At 39.7% G+C, this 10,793-nt stretch overlaps 1 long non-coding RNA gene across 1 annotated transcript; it reads right to left on the bottom strand.

Annotated features, from left to right (window-relative positions):
- Positions 1–624: 624 nt before the first annotated feature.
- LOC122431184 lies at positions 625–9,991 on the bottom strand. The gene is made up of 3 exons (XR_006266460.1): positions 9,881–9,991; positions 999–1,090; positions 625–730 (listed from the first exon to the last, which is right to left on the bottom strand). It is a non-coding gene; the product is annotated as an uncharacterized LOC122431184 (long non-coding RNA).
- Positions 9,992–10,793: the final 802 nt, after the last annotated feature.

Below are 10,793 nucleotides of genomic sequence, written 5' to 3'. Positions count from 1 at the left end.
TATGCAATGAGTACAAAAATTAGCTGCAGACTTATTCCCCAAGTCCTTACCAGGTACTCCATTAGCAGTTCCTAATTGAGAGTAAAACGTGGTTTGCCACACTAAAAGGCTAAAGGTGAAGTACGACAGAATTTAAACCAGCAGATATAAACGCAGCACCTAACTGTAACAAACAAATAAAAGAAAACGAAGACTGGAAAAATCAAATACTGAGGAAGAGCTGCCTCAAGCACATCTCACCTGAAGTGATGAGTGAAATGATGACTGTAGCAAGTTACTCCCCCAAGCAATGCTAAATCACCATAGTACAGCCTCGTGTTCCACTAGCATCCCGTTTCTGTGTCGGCAGAAATCAAAGCATGGGGGTCTGCCAGCTGACCCCAGTACCACGCAGGCAAGTTGATGGGTTTAGCACACACATCCAAACTTCTCAGTATTCAAAGGGCAAGTAGCATCGCATTTGTTTAAATGTTTCTGTTTTATTTAAGATCCACTAAAGACTTCCCCACCTACCCCAAGTCATAAGAAATCCAATGCCAGTTATTTGTTGACGTGGGTCCCTTTCTCTCTTCTCGTGTGTGATACAGAACACCCGCAGAGCAGGAGGGAGGGAGGCCGGGCTCATGGAGATCTGAAACGGTGTCTACCAGACGTCACAGTCTTGAGCCGGGGAAAGCGAGAGCGTTGTGGACCCGTCTCGGCTGTCCTTGCTCCTTCAGCTGTGTGACGCCTTGAAGGAGTAGAGGAGCCCCTTCCCATTCTGACCCAAACGATAGCGGAGTGTCCTTGTCCAGCTCTGGGCCCAGGAGGGCAGCTCTCTGGGGACTCCAGGACCTCAAAGCTAAACCGAGCCCTGATGCTTCACACAGCGGTCTCAGGTCACAATGCCCAGCCCTGCCCTGCTTTCCCTCCAACCTTTTCTCCCAGATCCTACTGGCTATGGGTTTCCCACCCCCACCCCACTCTCAGACTCAAAGTCAGGACTTCTCTTCACTCACCTGTTTTGGACAAGGCATCATTAAGACTCATTAGCCTCTTCTTTGGTTATTTCCACCTTCTCTCTCTCTCTCTCTTTTTTTTTTTTTTTGGCCTGTAAATATGCATATATATAAACATAAACTCAGGATGAGAGGAGAAGTAGAGAAAGTGACTTGGTGATTAGGTGGTTGGAAGGGTCACACATTTCCAAAGTTACTCACCACAACTAAAAAGCACAGCAGGTTTCAAAGGCATCTGAATTATTAAAAGCAACAGAAATAAAATTTCCAGCCCAGAATCCCACCAGAAAGCTTCAGGAGTTTTTTCTGTGTATGCACAGGGGCCTCCGAGAAAATCGTCCTTGCCTTGATCTCCTTGGCTGTCAGTCTCATTTCATAGGCCTCTGATTTCAGTCAGTCTTTAAGTCCCAGACTGCCCCCCCAACCCTGATTCTCATCAGCAAAGATTACTTCAGTCAGACTATACCATTCATGTGATACTTAAAGACACAAAGAATTCACAGGGATTTTTCTTTTAGATGTCACGGCTTTGAAGTGTGTATTGTAGTCCCCCAAATCCACTCATTTTGGTTTATATACAGTTGAGCTCATTTTGATTTATCTACAGTGCAGAGAGTGATAATTCTGTTGGTTCTAAGATCATTTGAAGATTCTCATTGGAGGCTTTTCTGGTTCTCTGAGATAATATATATGTATATATATATATGTCAGCAATATTTAACATTTGTCTAGTACAATTATTTTCAAATGTCAGGGAAGAATTGCTAGAAGAGTGTGTTAAAAATCACAACCTAAGATTCTAATTCAGTAGGTCTGGTATGGGCCTCAGGAATCTATATTTGTAAAAGTGACTTTCAGATGCAGAGAGTTATAAAAAGATATACTTCCTGTAAAACACTTATTTGATACCATCTATGTGTCAGACAATTTGCTAAAAGCTTTACTAGCCTTATTTTGTCAAACCATTACATCAATGCTGTGACAAAATATATTACTAGCCTCATTTTATAGATGAGTAAACAGGGGCTGAAAAAGAGAAATTGAAGCTCAAGATTATTAAACAAGTATCGGTTAGATCAGAGATTCAAATTAAATTATACATCGACATGGTTACAAAACCCAAACTCTTTCAATTATATTATGTTATAAAGTAAATTCTAGTGTTAAAAGGATATTTCAATTCTAGCAAAAATGGCAGTTCCCTACTAATCTAATACTTTTTTGGGGGGAGAGGGAGCCCGCTGTACAGTTTGGGACCTTTTAGTTCTCCAACCAGGGATCGGACTCGGGCCCATAGCAGTGAAAGTACTGAGTCCTAACCACTAGACCACGAGGGGATTCCTCCTACTAATACTCTTAAGTTAAAAATTAATCTGTTCCTTAGCCATAATTTATGAATTAATCAAGTAAGTTGCATGTATGCATGCTAAGTCGCTCCAGTCGTGTCTGACTCTTTGCCACCCCATGGACTGTAGCCCGCCAGGCTCCTCTGTCCTTGGGATTCTCCAGGCAAGAATACTGGAGTGGCTTGCCATTCCCTCCTGCAGAGGATCTTTCCAACCCAGGGACAGAACCCTCATCTCTTACGTCTCTGCATTGGCAGGCAGGTTCTTTACCACTAGCGCCATCTGGAAAGCCCCACATAAGGTTAGGCCATGATAACAACCAACCCCTGGAGAGCAATGACCTAATGAGGATTCCTTTTCACTTACAATCCACGCTCATCTTGAGTTGTGCTGGGGGCTCTTTTCCATGCTGTCCTTACACAGGGGCACAAGGTGGCAGAGCCACAAACATCTGGAAGGTCACTGCTTCCCGTGGCAGGAGGGGGCAGGAAGGCAGGAAGGAGCCAGCTCTTCTGAATCCATTCCATTAGCCAAAGCAAGTGACATGGCCATGCTTAACATTCGGTGGGTAGGAAAGTCTGTTCTGCTTTGTGTTCAGAAGGCAGAGAGCTGGAAACATGTGTAAACAGCATAAAGCATCACAGATGGACTGGAAACTACCAGACTTGGAGAAAGAAGAATTGAGTTCAAATTGTGACTTCATGATTTACCAACACTATGACTTTAACCAAGTGAGTAGATTTCAGTTCTTCATTTCTTAAACAGGTAGAATAAGACTTAGAATAATACTTAGACCCTGTGGTGGTTGTGAGAATCAAACTAAATATGTACATTCAAACAATTTAGTGCCTGAGCCATAATAAATAATGCTTTCACTAAAACAACTGAGCTATCAAGAGCTTCCCTTGTGGCTCAGCTGGTAAGAATCTGCCTGTAATGTGGGAGACCTGGGTTTGATCCCTGGGTTGGGAAGATCCTCTGGAGAAAGGAAAGGCTACCCACTCCAGTATTCTGGCCTGGAAAATTCCAGGGACTGTGTAGTCCATGGGATTGCAAAGAGGCAGACACAACTAAGTGATTTTCACTCACTCACTCACTAAAACTAGTTGAATTAGAAAAGATCACTTTTCTGCCTACAGTTACATATCCACATACCAATGATGTTTGTGATTCAGAGTTGTTACTTTGTTTGCATGTTTAAATTCAGAGATGGTGTCTAATGAAACTTGGGAAATTGTTGCATAGGGCGAATTGAAGGCAGTTAGCTTGCTAGTGGGAGAAGCTATCCTTAGCTGGGTTCCTCAGTACACAGAGTCTGGGGTGAAGACTTGTTTGTAGGAATGGCACCCGAAAAGGGGTGAGAGAAGTTGGGTTGGGTAAGAGGAAGGCTGACTTGTGATGCAGGAATTAGTGTCTGCCCAGCAGCTGGGGAGTTGAGATGGTCCTTCAGGGGCCTTCTGGATCGTGGCAAGGAAGCCAGGCCTGACTTTGGCCCAGGTGGGCCCTTAGAGGGACATTTCTGGAGAGGGCTTAAGTAAGAGCTCTCACAGGGGATGCTCACAGCAGCTGGGAAAACTGGAGAACTCAGGGCTTCAGACCTGAATTGAGGGCCCTAAGTAACATGCCGTGGGATCGACCTTTAAACGCCAGCCTGGAAATGGAACAGGCAGTAAAACTAGAAGACCCCCGACTATGACTTATTATTTCTCATTAAATTGTGCTTACATTTGAATAGTGAGGTTTTTAATGCTTAGTATTCTAATATATAAACAATGAACTTTATAGAAAAAATATGTCATTGGCATAGAACCTGAATCATTTTTCTCTGGCCTTTCTGTTGTCCTCATCCAGGAATAACTGGCCTCCCAGGGACCATCCCACCTAACATCAGAATGTTAGGTCTAATGTCAGAAAGGAGCTTATTCTCATGCCAATCACCTCAGAAACAGCTCAAAGAAGGCAAAAATTCTTACCTGGTCTATTTCTATCTTGGCTGAAATACTTTTCAAACTTGTACTTCCTAGACTGAATATCAGATTTCCCCCAAAACCTCTTAGAGATGTTTCCATGAAGCATAGACATAAGGTAAATATGATACACCTTTTGGAGCATGGACATGGCTGGATGACTTGAAAAGGTGATAGGTAGGGGAGTAGACTTAATAATCTAATGCTTTTTCAAATAAAACAGCATGTATACTAAGGGTTACAAAACTGCACATCTTAAAGATAAAATAATATTCTTTAAATAAGATGTAAAGGAATGTTTATACTAGAGAATTCAAACCACATAGATATATAAGTTCATTCTGCCACACCTTTAAGGGGATGTCACTGGAAAAGCTTGAGAAGCCGACTCTAAATCTTTATTTACTGTTTTCCCATTATTGGCTGATCATGCTTTCAAAGTTCACAGTTTTTATCCTGAAGAGACATGTCGCCAGCAATTCTTTCCTTGTAAATAGAACAAATAAAGGAGGCTTGTTATTTCTGTAGAGGACTAAAGGTGAATGACATACTGTATCCTTCAAAGGGGCTTTCTGTTAGTAAACCCAATGACACTCCAAAGAGATAGGAAGAACTCTCCATCTCAAAGTGTCTTCCAAAATAGGATCACTGTGGAATGTAAGTGAGAATAAGATATGAAATAGTATTTGTCAAGCATTTTCCACAAGCTAAAAATTTTTTCACAGAAGTTATCCCCTGTCATCCAATTTTCAAGAAATATTTCTGACCCTGATCTGATGAATGAAACTGATGATCTGATGAAGAAACTGAGGCTTACAGAAGTTAAGAAAATGGGAAAGAGTTTAAACTTAACTTTGCTTGTTTTCAAAGCAACTTTGCTTGTCTTCAGCTCATGAATCCCTGTAAGCAAGCTGTTGGCAAAAAAGTTAAATTCTTTTGACTAACACAGAAGAGGTAGGGGAAGTTTTCTGGGCTCTGGGATTTGACAGATGTTTAGATCCTGGGTCTATTGTGTACTAACTCTATGACATTTGGAAAGGACTTAATATTTTTGAACGTCAGATTTTTTATCTAGAAAACGCAAAATAGCAGTGTTGAGTTGTTAGGATTAGAGTGATATATGTAAGTGCACAGCAGAAATCAAGTAAGTAATAGTAATTTTGTTATATATTATATTTGAGATACCTAAAACACTCTTCTAGGAGATTCCACCTGTAGTTTTATATAATTCTTTGCATGATGAATTCACTGAATGTGTCTAAATGAATGTGCTACTCCTCCTTACCACTCAACTTAGAAAGAAACCTACTGGAGCCTTGGCAGTCACTCGGGGACCCTGGGCAGGGGAGGGGAACATTCTGACTGAGAGACCCCGTGTCCATGTAATTCAACCTGCCCTGAAATGCCTACGCTTCTCTCAAGCAGTTGGGGAGAAACAGTTCATCAAGTATCCTCCTTTATTTTTCCTAAAGAAGACTCGGTAATAATAGTCCCAGTATGATGTTGCTGTTTTTTCCTCTTTTTTTTTTTTAAATCTTCCTTTTTCACCTGACCCATTTTTGCATGGGATATTTTCTCTACCAATTGAGCCAGTTTTAATTAAAGCTGATAATTCTGGGGTGCCTTCCACATGTTCCCTGATGAGTGTGATATAAATGGACACAATAAACAGACCATCTAATATTGATAGCGTCTACAGCTGCATCTGCTAATTAGGGCCAGTAAAGGCTTTGGGGGCAAGAGTTCCCATGTGACATTGTTTAATTAAAGCCTTTGTATGCCCTACTCGGAAGGGTGAAAAATATTCCACTTAAAATGTACTGAAAACAAACATAGCCTTTAGAGTGCTGAACATTCCATAACAGTCTCTCCTGGGCTCCGAGAAGGAAACTTTTAAGTCAAGGTAATATTTTTTCTTGATAATGCATATCATGCTGTTGTTTTGATTAAACTAGATAATTTATTCCATTTCCCAATGTGCATATTTACATAGAAGTAGGTCCAGCTAATAAGCTCTAAGTGGGGAATGGGTTCAGAGACAAGCCAGGAAGGATTGGGGCAGGGGTCATGGGGCTTGTTGGCACCCTGAACGTCTTGTATTTCAGCCTGTGGATGATAAGCTGGCCTTGACCAACAATATACATGTTTGCTCTCCATAACAGGCTGAGCTGTTTACTGTGGACTTTTCGTCATCTGTTGTAGGTCAAGGAATAAGGTGCACTGTGCCAGGAGGACACAGGAAGTGTGAGATTGGAGATTAGGAGAGACAGGAAATGTGGATTTCGGTCCTGACTTTGCCTTGAACGTAGAAAATTATTCTTGAAATCTTAGTTGCTTTATCTTGAGAAATAGAAGCATGACTATTTGGGGAGGACTTTAATTTACTTGATTGTCAAGGCTTCCTTGCTTCCATTTCTTTGTTACACTTTCTTTGAGGGGATTTTTCCAAATGTGGCTCATACAGATTGTCAATTTTTAAGTGATCAAAGTACAAAAACGTATATTAAAAATAAATTGGTAAATCGTGCTGTCACAATAGAGTCTAAGGTTTTTATCAAGCTGCTTTCAATTCACTATGAAGAATGTAGATTATCAATGAAATGTAGATATAGGGAATGAACAAATAGAAAGTGTTGCCTATCAGAACCCTATACTAGGGGGAAAATGTTTTTTGCAGCATAGGTAGAAATCTCCCATCTATACAGCTGTCCCTACCTCATGATTCCATTCTATATTTGGCTAAAAACAATAAATACCACAGTGTCTTGATGCTAAGACCTTACTCCTTCTCCACATCTTAATGTTTCTGAAATCAGACACTTCTCAAAATCAAATCCAAAAGGGCTAAGCCTAGATTGTAACCTAGCTGTCATTATCTACAGGCCTTCCCAGGTGACGCTTGTGGTAAAGAATCCACCTGCCAAGGCAGGAGACAAGAGACACAGGTTTGATCCTTGGGTTGGGAAAATCTCCAGGAGCAGGAAATGGCAACTCACTCCAGTATTCTTGCCTGGAAAATCCCACAGACAGAGGAGCCTGGCAGGTCACAGTCCAAGGAGTGGCAAAGAGTCAGACACGAATGAGTGACTGAGCACATTATTTTTAGGTGCACAAATATAGCTCTGTGTGTGTATGTGTGTGACAGGAGATAACTTTTCATCTGACACTTATTTAAGTTTAGTTGCTTGCACTCATGGACTACATTTCAACTTTTAAATTTGGAACCCAATTGTTACTAATGTGTGTGTATAGTCAGTCATGTCCATCTCTTTGCAGCCCCGTGAACTGTAGTCCACCAGACTCCTCTGTCCGTGGAATCTTCCAGGCAAGAATACTGGAATGGGTTGCCATTTACTCCCCCGGGGACCTTCCTGATGCAAGAATTGAACCCACGTCTCTTGCGTCTCCTGCTTTGGCAGGAAGAGTCTTTATCGCTAGTGTCACCTGGGGGCTCTGATAGTTAGATAAGGAGAACAAACAAATCTCTGCAGAAGAATTCTAAATAATTTATGCACATACTTCACCCTCAAAAAAGTGAAACGTAACTCCCAGCTCTTACGTGTGGGTCATGTGTATTTACCTCTCTCTGAAGAGTGAGGTATGAGAAGTGATGAAAAGAAGACCTTTACTGTGGACAGACCTGACCACCACGACCTCAGCCAGGCGGCCACAGTTACCAGTGATCAGTCATGATGACTGCGGACCCTCTGTATAATATCATGAAAATGGCAATTTACCCTTGGGATCTTCCTCCCCCAAACCCAAAACCCCAGTTTAGCCAGGAAAATATATCAAATAAATCCTGGCTGAGGGACATTCTATGAAATACCTACCTATACTCATCAAAACGGTCAAGGTCATCAAAACTAGGGAAGGCTTAGAAAATGTCAGAGCCAATGAGGGCCTAAGGAGACGTGATCACTTCATGTAACAGGAAAAGACATTGGGTAAAAATGAAGGAACTTTAACTAAGGAATTAAAGTATGAACTTTAGTTTATAGTAATGATCAATATTGATAAATGTACCATACCAACATGATAATAATAGGGGAAACTGGCTGTGGGGGTAGAATGAGAATTCTCTGTATTATCTTCATGATTTTTATGTAAGTCTGTAACTATTCTAAAGGGAAAAAGATTCATTTTAAAAGCGAAGTGCATCAAGGGTATTATTGTATTTTTGAAGTGTTTTTATATCCCAAGAGATATTTCCTAAAATATATATCTGTTTATTACATGTACACTAATGTTGAGATGTTAGAGTCATATTTTTTAAAGTATTTTTTCAACTTCAGGATCTCTATTAACTGCCATCTGTAATAGGTGAAAAATTAATACAATTGTGTATTATTCCTTCTTCCTTTCTTCAAACCCATTTTTTTTTAACGTTTATATTATTACACTTAAAGTATTTTGGGAATTCCCTGGTGGTCCACTGGTTCAGACTACAACCTTCACTGCCAAGGGCCAGGTTCACTCCCTGGTTGGGGAGCCAAGATCCCACAAGCTGTGCAGGACAGCCAAATAAATAAATTATAAAAAAATAAAAGTGAAATATTTTATTTTATAATATATAAATTCTGTCCTGTAACAATAGCCTCTACAGATGTTTAACTATACTTCTGTATTTAAATAATTCAGTGCTAGCACTTTTATACTATTTTTTTCATTTTTGATATTTTTATTTTAAATACATCTGTACATACTCTAGATCTCATTTTCAAGGTTTTTTTTTTGCTTGTTTTACAATAATAACTCATAGATTTCATATTTCCTGAGACCTGGGATGCTTAAAAATATCTCTGGGTAGTTTTATGTATCAAGAAATTATACCTAGGGATGAAATTGTGTTGCACTTTTTATCAATGCTTTTATCTATATATTTTTAATGCAAACCATATATGTGTGTGTTGCATTAAAAAATAAGCTTACATTATTTTCTTAACTGACTCTGTTAGGCTATTTGTATATATGTAGCTAAATAACCTCACCTTTTGCAGTATCACAGAGTTTAAGGGTAAGACTTTTTACATTCAGAATTCAAAAATCCTATTGAATCAATTTATTTGGAGTTTTATATATATATATGCAAAGATAAGACAGCTAGAATAAGGGAAGAGATAAAACAAAATAGGTGATATGAGGGGAAGTGAAAAACTCAAAAGAACATGACTTTGTTTTAAGTCACCAAGAATTATCAAAGAGACTAGTATTCAGTTTAAAATATGACTTTCCATATGAAAGTCTAGAAATTAAGTCTTCCTGACATAAAATTTGAGAACACTTTGTACGGGACCAAGCAGAACAAAGGTTTCTAATGGGAACTGGTAGATGAATACCGATAGAACATTTACAGTTACGACGGCCATTATCCCTGCCAACCAGGAGAACAGCCTCAGTGCCCCGGGACCCTGGCTTGTTCTAGCATTATTATGATTCTCTCTGAGACCTTATCAATTCTGTATATTCATCCCAGCATTTATCTCATCAGTAGTATGTGGCCCACCTATTAGGCATATGAATTAGTCATGCAGCACAATATTCCAGGGAGATAGAAATAAAAACTCACGTCTAGAATTGGAAGCTGCAAGTCCACTTCGAGTAAGTTTTCAGTATTATGGACAGAAATTTTTTCAGTAGCAGCTGCTCTATGTGTAAATATAAAGTGATCAGACTTCCATCATCCATTGAGGTAAGTGGTGAAAGATGAATAGGATCTCTTGAGGTTCAGAATAGGCTGTCCCTTTAAGTACCCTTTGGTATACAGAGCTGACATCTGTCTCTTGTCCTCTCCATTACAAAGCGAATTCCTTGTTCAAAGACCATCCATCACATCAACTCTGAGACTTTAATCCTCTGAATTCTCCCACACAGTTAAGTTAGGACTTTGTCCTTTATACAAAAAACATCATTTTAGACAAAGTGGGAATGTGCTATGAGGACACAGGGTAAATTAAGAGAAATTTTAGTGCTCCTCTGTCTCTAGAAGATGTTGGAGCCAAGATAGAAAACTAGATAGCCTGTCATCTCAGCTCCTGTTAACAGATATTCTCATTCTTGTTTTCACTCTCTCTCTCTCTCTCTAGCTTAATGTCCTGTGTTTACATCATCAAGTTCATATGAAGGAATTACTTGCTGAATAGAATTGGGAAAATATATGATGGAGAAGGATGATAATGAAGATGAATTTACTTTTTAATGTCTGAAAATCAGGATAATATCTCTCCAAAGGATTGTTAGGGATACTAGACAAAATTACGTGTGGAGAAATCCAGAAAAGCCCCTGAGACATACTAAATTGTTAATAAAAGTCAGGTAAGATCCAAGCATCTTTGGCAGCCATATTTTTGCAGCCAAGGATTCTTTGCAGCCAAAGATGGAGAAGCTCTATTCAGTCAGCAAAAACAAGACTGGGCTCAGACTATGGCTCAGATCATGAAATCCTTATTTCCAAATTCAGACTTAAATTGAAGAAAGTAGGG

The sequence above is a fragment of the Cervus canadensis genome, chromosome 29 (genome assembly GCF_019320065.1).
Source record: "Cervus canadensis isolate Bull #8, Minnesota chromosome 29, ASM1932006v1, whole genome shotgun sequence".
Taxonomy (NCBI): domain Eukaryota; kingdom Metazoa; phylum Chordata; class Mammalia; order Artiodactyla; family Cervidae; genus Cervus; species Cervus canadensis.
The sequence above is the reverse complement of the archived record's forward strand: the minus strand, read 5'-3'. Positions and strand labels throughout refer to the sequence as shown.